This window comes from Humulus lupulus, chromosome 7, assembly GCF_963169125.1.
Source record: "Humulus lupulus chromosome 7, drHumLupu1.1, whole genome shotgun sequence".
NCBI classification, from domain to species: Eukaryota; Viridiplantae; Streptophyta; class Magnoliopsida; order Rosales; family Cannabaceae; genus Humulus; species Humulus lupulus.
The window spans coordinates 197,730,755-197,741,860 of NC_084799.1; the positions used below are offsets into that span (position 1 = coordinate 197,730,755).

The 11,106-nt window shown below is 32.0% G+C and overlaps 2 long non-coding RNA genes across 3 annotated transcripts; both read right to left on the minus strand.

The window, feature by feature from the left end:
• Positions 1-1,424: 1,424 nt before the first annotated feature.
• LOC133789101 (uncharacterized) lies at positions 1,425-6,324 on the minus strand. 2 transcript variants are annotated; one of them, XR_009873473.1, is made up of 7 exons: positions 6,057-6,324; positions 5,885-5,970; positions 5,411-5,452; positions 4,245-4,312; positions 2,784-3,080; positions 2,609-2,709; positions 1,425-1,637 (listed from the first exon to the last, which is right to left on the minus strand). It is a non-coding gene; the product is annotated as an uncharacterized LOC133789101 (long non-coding RNA). The 2 variants fall into 2 exon arrangements; XR_009873472.1 differs by having other exon boundaries at positions 5,885-6,324.
• Positions 6,325-8,358: 2,034 nt separating this feature from the next.
• LOC133790100 (uncharacterized) lies at positions 8,359-10,798 on the minus strand. Its single transcript, XR_009873893.1, has 3 exons — positions 10,586-10,798; positions 10,385-10,492; positions 8,359-8,540 (listed from the first exon to the last, which is right to left on the minus strand). It is a non-coding gene; the product is annotated as an uncharacterized LOC133790100 (long non-coding RNA).
• Positions 10,799-11,106: the final 308 nt, after the last annotated feature.

The following is an 11,106-nucleotide window of genomic DNA, read 5'->3' on the forward strand; positions in this document are numbered from 1 at the left end:
CTATTTTTCCTTCCTTTTCTCTTTTCTTTCTTTTTTCAGACTTCTCCAATATTCTACAAATCCCACTAACATAAAGCCCTGGTATTATTTAACTTCTGTAAGCTAAATTACTAGTATGCCCTCCCCATTAAATCCAAACCCTTTAATCCACTTAGGGGCATTTTAGTCATTTTACCCAATTCCCGCTAACTCCTCGAGTGTCTCTAACATTTCCCGCTTAATTCCCGATACCTAACTAATCTCCAATTATATTTCTCAATGTTAAAAATAGACTCCAATATGCTCGCTAAATTCCCATTTATACCCCTAGGCTCACCCCCAGCCGAGTATAAATCCCTGTCATGACTTTCTCGCCAATCTGCTCACTAGGATCGTCTCGAGTCACAGATCACAGATATATCCACATAATAATGTGGTCTCAACATTAGCTTACCAAAATATACACAAGTATGCAATTACACTCTCGATGAGCCAAATTACCAAAATACCCTCACACCAGAGTATATAGTCCCATGCATGCCTTTATCATCATATAATAATATGACCCACACAATCATGCATATAATCACATAATAGTACAGTAAATCAATTATGGCCCTCCCGGCCTCCTAATCAAGGTCCTAAACCTTATTAGGAAATTTGGGTCGTTACAGGAGGCCTAACAATAAAGAAGCAACTCTTGAAAAAAAGGTTGGCTCATCAATGAATGATGAATGATGATCCACTTCTTTTCGTTCACACGAAGAAATTTCTGAGATGGAATTAATCTTGGCAGGTAAAAACACATGACTATCTATTAATATATGTAGCTGGAAATAGAATTGAAAGCTTTGACTATTGAGATGAGCACATGACTTCTTTGTTATCCCAACGTAATGAACATGCTTATTTATAGATTTTACCTCTTGTTGGCTTGAATGAGTGGTAGAGCAAAGTTTCTATTGGGTCAATTGGGTGACATCGATTCATGAGGATTGAGGACTCAAATGGGATTGGCTCCAAACTCATAATTATCTTTCGTGAAACACACCATAAATCTAAACAGAAAGGAGTATTAGAGGTGGAGGTTTCCGCCGGTAATAATAGGACATTCCGCCGGTAATACTCGGTCGGTGATTAGAGGTATTACTGGCGAACTGACACGTGGGACTCCACCAGTATAAAAGAATAGTCAACCTCGTTTGACTTATTTAATACGAGCGGGTCCCGCCCCTATTAATCCGCCGCTAGTAAATTAATAATATTAAAATATAATAATTCGTTTGATTTTATTTAATAATAAATATACATATAATAAATTTTGTTTCATGAATATTAATTGTGTTATTAATAATTAATTTTAATTTACATTTAATTTAATTATCTTTAAATAAGCAGATAAACTAATCATAAAATTAACATAATAAAAATATCAATTGTCTTAATTTAATTAAAAAACGCAAACTAATTATTATTGTTTGGATCGGGCCAACCAAACAAGAAATATTCATTAACATTCAAGTCAATATCTTGATCAATAATGTTAGAGCACGACAATGGTGGTGAAGCAAACTGTGGTGTTGGTGGTGAATGGTAATAAGCTTATGGAGACTGCTGCTGCGAAGATATCTTTATAATTGATGATTGTAGTCAACATCCTTCAATCATAAACATACCGAGACAGAAAAAATAAATTAACTTCTAATAAAATACTAATTAAATTTTTAATAATTTTCAATTATTTATAGTAATACTAATTAACTAAATTAAATAATATTCATTACATTTCTCATTATGTTGACATAACATATAACAAAAAAAAAATTAAAACTACTTTACTTAATAAAATTTCACAAAAAATTTGACAGCATAACAGTTTAATATGACCATTTTAAAAAATTTAAAATCCTATACTCAGAAAATCACAGAACATTTATTATAAGATATATAATTTTTTTTTTAAATTTTGACAACATAATAACTTAAATTTGTCATATCCCAAAATTTAAAATCTCTAAACAACAAACCTAGAATAACTAGAACAACAAAATATTTATTAAAATAATATTACAACACAAATCAACATAAACCATAATATGATTAATACAAAAAAAAAAAAAAAAAACAAACATTAATAATCTGATTTTTTTTTCTTTCAAAAGTTTGATGCTCTGCTAAAAAAATAAAGCAACTTTCTAATATTTTTTTTAATTATACTTTTTTTATATAATTAAATCTCATTCTTTTAACAATAAATTAAATACAATATAATACAACACATAAATCTATTTTTTTAATAAGACCAAAGAAATTTTTTTAATAAATATTATGAAACCAATATCATTAAAAAAAATACATACACTGGTGGTGGTCCGAAAAAATAAACATAATTTAAGGAACAAAAAAGTAAAATAATAACACCATTAAAGTAGGAACTAACTTATAAAAACACAAACAAAATTTAAAAAATATGAAATCCAAAAACAAATCCCATTAAAATAATTTATTAAACAACACAATAAACTTAAGAACATCATAAATCTGAAATATGTGAAATCTGAAACATATACCATTAAAAAAAATTCATAAAACAACATAACAAACTTAAGAACATCAAAAATTTGAAAACCTGTCATGAAATCCATGCCGTGTTCAAACCCCATCAGTGGCCAAACTCTCTGCCGGGGTCAAACCCACGAACCTCACAGCCCCACTATGAACCACCACCACCTAAATATTAGAAAAACCAGTTAGAGAGAGATAGGTAGAGTGTGTCTGAAAGAGAGATATAAAGAGAGACTTACCATGTGTATCGCCATCACACGCCTCGACCCCAACCATGAGCCAATGCACACCCAAAGGCCCTTAGCTTCGTCGACACCAATGGCCACCACATTGGCTTCAGAGGGTGCCGCCACCAGCAAGACACAGAGACTGACAAAGAGAGCGAGAACGAAAGAGAGTACCTGTGTTGGAGCCTCTGACCTGTTCCTTCCCCATAGCCCAACAGTACAAGTGAGAGTCAGAGAGAGGGAGGGAGGTCTCAGACAGGGGGCGGTGGTGGTGCTCGGACAGAGGGGAGGACTGAGAGAAGAGTGCGTCTGAGAGAGGGAGAGAAGAGAAATGAGAGGTTTAAGTCATAATATATATAAATTATATATCTTAAACTTGTTCTCAATGTTACATATAGACACTGCTATATATTATATTACATTCAAAATAATAAAATAAATATTTAACAACCAAACATATATGATAAAAATAAACCCTGCAAACACTTTCCTGAAGAAGCTTTTGCCTCCATTATAGATCCACAAGCAATCGATATATCTTTCAAAAAGCATGCATTAAAGACTAAAGGAAATGTGCATGGTTATTAATTAAATACATACAAAGATAGTAGTTGTTATAATTGTTACTTGTAAATTGCATGATGCAACAATAAATTTTAAGTAATTTGGACGAAACATCTTAAACACAAGAGGAAGAAAAAGATGGGCAAACGTGTTAGAATATCAGTTTCTACAACATTGGACCCCACACAAATGATGGTGGTTACATAGTCTATTTTATATTCAAGTAATGTTTATATAAATGTCTTCCAAGTGGAGAGGTGCCCTTAATTATATGTAATTTATAACATTTCGATTGACTATATAAAACATGCTTAAAGGTGTCTCAAACCTTTAGATTTTGGAGCCTAATATTATGATTATAGGATAAAACTTGGGACTTTCATCAAACATGTGCTATGCAAGAAAATTGTAGAACATGCATAAATTGTTATAATGATAAAATCACACAACATAATTTAACTGAGCAAAGCACAACATCAATTAACATAAATATACTACATGAAGATTTAACAAAAAAATAGGTTACAAAAAAAAACATATTACATGAAAATTAAAACATACTAAAATACACATCTTGCACTGAATAGAAGAAAAAGAGAAAAGCCAACATGTCACCATCTATAGAAAATCGGACAACATATCCCCTAATTTACTAGCCTAGCCATCTGTCACATTCAACACCAACATGTCAAACAAATCAAACAGCACACACGTTTTCATCCATATATCACCGCTGCCCACAAAATTCTCAGAACCTACTTCACTAAGACATGCAAGTTCTCAATCTTTCGTTGTCACCGCAGCACACATAATTCTCAGAACCTACTTCACTATGAATGAATATTTAAGATATTCAAACCCCTCGAACATACACATGTATAATATTAAAAAGAATAAAAAAAAATATACCTCTTCCAATCAATAGCAAGCATTGGACCGTCCTCCCCTTGTTGATGGAGTGCCATCTTAAAAAATGACTACAAAAACTTATTAGTGCCAACTAATTTTGTATAAACTAGTTACATATATAAATATTAAATCAACTAGTTATAAATGTATCATATGTTCTTTGATATAATTTTGTTGAACCAAACCTCTCCATTCTACATCACTCTTTATGGAATTTGGCATTAGTTCTTATCGTTTACTAGTATCTGTTTTAGCATCAATAATGTCTATGACAATTCTTGATTTTGAGGGTCTTCACAAGTTTCCCATCAATTAAAAAAAGCAACTCTTCATATTTTTCTAATAAAAGCAAGCAATCAAGTAGGTACAAAATAATTATTATAATAAAAGTGATGTTCATATAAGTTAAAAGCAATATGATGACTAGAAAAGAAACTAATAAAGGCCTAAAGTCTACACCTAGCACGTAAAAGTAAATGCCTACAATAATCACATGTTATGTTCATGTTATCTTATAGTTTTGGTTAATATTAGAATAATAATATAATAATGAATCAACTATATGAATAATATAATAAAAGCAATGCTCATATAATGTAAGCAAGCAAATGTACAAAAAAATATTATAATAAAAGCAATATTCTTATAAGATAAATGCAATATAATTTATGTTTTGACTACAACATAAACAAATAATGAGCATTGACTAATAATACTAGGAATTGGGTTAAATTGTCAAATAGTTCTTGTCTTGTCATGTTTCACTTTTTCTTCCACTAGCAATTAAATAGCCCTTGTCTTTTCATGTCTCCACTGCCAATTTTTCTTTTCATACTTTTGTTCACAGACCACTAATTGTTCTACCCTTTCGAATATATTAATCCAACTTGCATAATCCCACTACACCTCTAACACACACACGCCTAACTTGCATAACCTCACCACACCATCATATATTCCAACCAATCCACTATTCACACACACCTCCATATGAACTACCCCACTACACTTACATACATAATATACAGCCATCATACATATTTTAACTCTTTTTCACTGAGATATCTTTAGAAATCTTGTTAATCTTTTAGTTTAAAGATGCAGTAGTTTATTTCATAACTCAACACCAAAGGAAAAGCTTCAAAGTCAATCAATTTTTCACTCACCTGTTCCTCGCTTCTTGCTCACCTATTGCTCTTCTTGGACATCTATACAAAACAAGCCAAATCAATTATGAAGGGCTTTAGCTTGGTACAATAATGAAACTCTAGACTGGTAGCAGGTGGTGCCTAGAATTATTGGAAAATTTCCAGAAGAAAATCAAGTGTTGAAAATCTGGTAAGGAAATGACCCAACATACTCTTCACCAAAAATAATTCAAAACAAACTCTTCTCTATAGGTCTTGCTCTATGCATTTTTCCAAGGAAAATTATTGTATATGTACATACACAAAAATCAAATACTCTACATTACCCAAAGTTCATGATATGCATATATATATACTATTTCTTTACGTACTACAAATACATATATATATTTGATGACTGATTAATTTATTGAGCCCAGAGTTATAAGAAAATCATAAACAAAGCATTCAAAGTGGCAAAAAGAAGTTATCAAAGCTTTTATTTTCACTTACCTAAAATCCATACAAACAAAAGACTTTATGTTGTCAGAAGAAAGAAACCAACACCTCTTCTTAGTTGTACGAGCAAAAGCATCTCTCTGTAGATTGGAAGTTAATCAAACTAAAAATGAAAATACAAGAGCCAACAAACATATAGCCATACAAGAGGCGGACGCCTTCAGACCATTGGTCGACAACCCTGGGCAGCGCGTGTGGTGGTGAGCTCACGGGGGTCGATGTTTCGAGGGCCGAGGGTTCGATTGGGCTGGCGCGTGTACTGCTCCGGCGATGGGATGATGGTCGTTTGGGCCTGGCAGAGGCAACATAGCAGTGAGAGAGAGAGAAAGAGGGCTTCGGAGAAAAGAGCTTCGGGGAAGATAGAGGGAAAAAAAGGAAGATAGAGGGAAAGAGGGAAGATAGAGGGAAAAGAAGGAAGATAGAGGGAAAGAGGGTTTCAGATTTTTTTTTATTTTAAAATTTTCTTATTTATTTAATTAAAAAATATATGATATCTAATATATAAATTCTTTTTAGTTAACACAATTTCTTTTTATTTAAATTAAAAATATCTTGTGTGTGACTGAAATAAATCCCAAATGTGTATTTTGACCCTATACTTTTGAAATAATGAGGAAATTTTAAGGACTTGCTTTGATAATCCTGAATACTCTATTAGGACTCGCAAAGCGAGTCTTTAAAAGTCACCGTTCCTAATTTTTCAGCCTAGGTGTTTTTAGGACTCGCAAAGCGAGTCCTTAAAGATTATTAAGGACTCCCTAAGCAAGTCCTTAAAATTGTTAAGTAAAACACTCATTTTTTAGCCCAGATTTTTTTAGGACTCGTATATTTTTTAAGGACACTAGTTGCGAGTCCTAAATTGTGTTTTTTCAGGACTCTTAATGAGTGTCCTAAAAACTCCATAAATATTTTTAAGGATTTGCATTTATGTGCATGTCCTAAAAAAGTGTCCCGTAAAGGGTATTTTGTAGTAGTGATTGAACGATCCAAAAGCTATGGAAAGATAAGTAAAATATCTACAACTTTTATTTCTATGAGTTTTTCCCGAAAGTGAAGATATCATGGTCAAATAGTGGTTGAAGTTTCAGACTTGTATTACAGAGCATAAATGACACGTGTTGAGCATCTTCAATGTAGTATTTTCCACCCATAATGTCTTTAAACTCCACACTCAATACTAAATCCATCATATTCATCGTATTTAGTAAGTACTTTCTTCTTATTTTACTCCATATTATATAATTGACCATTTAAACCCGAGACAAGAATAAATCAAGCGTAAATGTAAATCTGCACAACCTAAAGTAAAAACACTCAAATAATATCTTAAATTACTTTCTAGAACTAACCTAGAATATCAACCTAATATATATACAAAAAAATTGTAGTAATATGCCTAATTTTCTCCGTAGGCATTCAGATTTAAGATGAGATTTGATAAAAGCTTCTTCTGTGCATGGCACGTTAGTCTACCCATTGGATGATCAAATTCATATGGGAGGCCTAACAATGAAGAAGCAACTCTTAGAATAAAGGATTGCTCAAGAATGAAAGATGAATGATGAACCACTTCTTTTCGTTCACCAACAAATGTCTGAGTTGGAATTACTCTATTGGCAAATAAAATCCTATGACTATCTATGAATATATGTAGCAGGAAATAGAATTGAAAGCTACTACTGAACTGAGCACTTGACTTCTTTCGTATCCCAACGTACTGAAGATGCTTATTAATAGATGATATCTCTTGTTGCCTTGAATGATCAGTGGTAGAGCAAAGTATTTAATGTGTTAATTGGGAGACATCGATTCATGAGGATTGAGGACTCACATGGGATTGTCTCCCAACTATTCATTATCTTACACGAAACAAGCCATAACCCACATCCAATGTGAAACACTACGTCAACTGTTTCCCCACCTAATTATGATTTTCCTCTTATATCACTACAAAAAACTTGACTTTTAGTCAAAAAAAAATTGTGACTAAAAGTTTTAGTCACTAAAAAATATTATCCCCACGTTATCACTAAAAAGTCTTTTAGCCACACTAAAAATATCGTGGTGACTAAAAGTCACTTTTGGTGACAACAATTATTTATAACTAATAGTCATCACAATTAGTGACAACTTTCTTTAAGCCACAACACATTTATTTTTAGTGATAATTAAAAGTGACAACAAAAAGGTATCACTAATAGTTCTTTAGTGATAATTTGTTGTTGTCACTAATAGTCTTTTAATCACAAAAAATAAAAAATCATGAATATATTTAATTAAAATGGATAAAAAGATGAAAGGATGACTAATCAATACAATTTTTTACACAACTAGAGAAAAAACCTGAATATAATAGCAAGTAGCCACATTTATTAACATCAAGAAAGTTAAGCATATTGTTATACCACTAATATCCAAAGTATTACAGCCAAATCAAGTATGAGACCATATGAGAAAAGCTAGAAATAAGCTGAGAAAAGCTAACCAACAAGCTGAAAGTTCAATCACAGATAATGTATTTTATTGGGAACCAAAAAAAGATTAAACTCCACAAACATCAAAGCCCATTAATAAAAAGAAAAACAGAATCCATTGGATTAGTCATCCTTCTCTTGAGCTTCCTCTCATCTTTATCACCCTTCTTCTTTACCTGCAACATCTTAGTATTGTTATACTTAGAGACAAAATAGTTCATATTACATTTTGCCTAAAAATTATTTTGAACTTACCACCACTTTAGAACAAGTCCTCAATATCATTCTCAAAAGACTTTGATGAGTGACTGTGCGATTGCGATGATGAACAATTCATTTGTCTCAAAACTTTTTCAAACATCATTTGCATCATTATCAAATAAGTATAAACACAAGATCAATGACAGCTAAAGTTCTCTCATTATTAACTAACATTAACTAATAGCAAACATGTTAATGTGAATGAGAAATTGAGAATCATTGATGTATCGTTGAATTAGAAGATTGGGGCTTAATGCCTCTTAGTGTAACTAATTTAGAGAAAGACTTGGACAAAATCATATAAGCCCCTACTACTCAAAAAAGAAAAGTCTCAGCCCCAAAAATATATAATATTATACAAAGTTATATAAATGTGTCTATCAATGACAGTTTTCAAAGTTAAGTTTAGCTAACATTTCTCGCATCTATATTTATTTAAGGAAGTAAAATAAACAAACAGAAGCTATGATACTAAAAATATACACTAAAATGATGACATCTCTTTTATTCCTAAAGATACAGACACAGAAGCTGTTAGGACTTGCGTGTTTTTGCATTTGAAACTAATGAATTCAGACCTCATTTGCTGTTACTGTTACTGTTTCTTTTCCTGATAATTGTTGTTGTTTTGTTACTATCTTGTTGTTGTTGTTATTATGACTTATTTTGTGTAGGGACCAGGGAGATGGACATGGAGGTCTCTACTCTCAGGTCTATTATTTGTTAGTCATTATTACTACTATTAATTTTTCTTGGCACTGTGGGTTCATGTAAAATCAATTAAGTGGGTTAAATAGTAAGTTGAGTGTAGCACGATGGGATCCTTTGGTAAGTTCTTTTTAGTATTAATGATGGTTTTGGTGTCCTTCTAGAGGTAGGATATTAGGGCAGAGTTCCTTTGGGGAATAAAAAAAATGAGAAAAGAATACTAGGGATAGTTTCAGACATTACTACTTGTTGCAACTTTTGAATGTAAGGTGTATAATGTGACATAATTGTTTGTTTATTGCTTTTTGGGTCAACGATTAGAACAGCTGATCTTTTCTCTCCTAGCCTCATCTGAATAATTTAGTGCTATCAAGTTATTCCTAAAGATTAGAATTGAGTGAAGAAAATTTGACTTTAATATCCTTTCAGAATATATAGTTTTTTCCACCTAGTACTTGCTGCATTTTCCTGGTAGTTTTGCATTGTAGACTCTGTATTGAGTGGTTCTACTTAATTGTGTAATATACATATTATGTTGTAGAGGTCTTAAGTAAAAAATAGTGTTTATGATTATATTTGCTAGAGCATATGCATGGTCACCATGATTATCATATTATAAATAGTTTAATTTCATAAAAAACATCTGTAAATTAATTTAGGATCAGGATGGCTTAGTTTTGTGAAACTATTGTTATATCAACAAAAAAAATTGGTGGATATATGTTGATTTTGTTTGATATATATAGTAATGACTGTTTCATTGCCTCCTAACTTCAAGGCAGACAAATACACTGTAATCATCTTTACATTGCTAATGTCATTTTCTTTCAATGGCCTTTATAACTAGAAGACTTATTCTCCTCCAGTCACTGGGATTTTAGTATTAAGAGTTAAAGTAAAATTAGTAATATATTAGTTAACTTTCTATTTGTCAATGGACCTTCAATCCATCGAAGTGCTTTGTTCTGTTCTCATGAGAGATGATTTTGCAGATGACAACAGCAATTGCCATAGAGGAATTAAATTAGACCAACAAGTTAAAGCAGCTTACTGATGAAATTTGATGTCTTCCAAATCAATAGCTTTTCCCTTTGTTGCTCTGCCTTGTGCCTCTAGCAACACTCGATCGTTAAGGCCAAGCTTGCATTCTGGCATACCACTGCAACCAGTTTCATTTCAGCTATGTACCACGAGTAAAAACAGATAACTCAATGATAAAAATAAAATAAAAATGCTAATGCAATCATATTACATTGACTCAAGTACATAATAGTGTCCCGTCTGAGAACTGAGAAATAGTGAAAGTTTAGGTTCCTAAGTCTAGACTTTTTGACTAGATTGAAAGTCAGGCAGAACTAGATGGAAGGTCTGTCTTGCAGATCAAGGGGAACCAGTTCTATCTTTTCCTGCAATCCTTGTACCCAAAAATGGATTGAGGAACAATGTGTGAGAATTCTGTCCCAGAGCAACCCTCATTGATACAGCACAGTACAACAAACAAATCAGAGTTGGGACAAAAATAATGATAGTAACACAAAATCTTGAAAATGATATAGAAAAACAGTAATAAAGATCTGGTATCCTACAATAACTCAATAGTGTAAACTCTTGATAATTAAGAGTTGGAAAATCAAATTACAAACCCTAATTTGAACACCTAAACAAAAATATATTGAAGGTGAGACAAAAAATTAGGTTATAAGAGAAAACAAACCTTTAGAAGCACCTGAAATAGGCCAAGTGAAGATGATCTTAGAAGCAACTTCGGCCCTT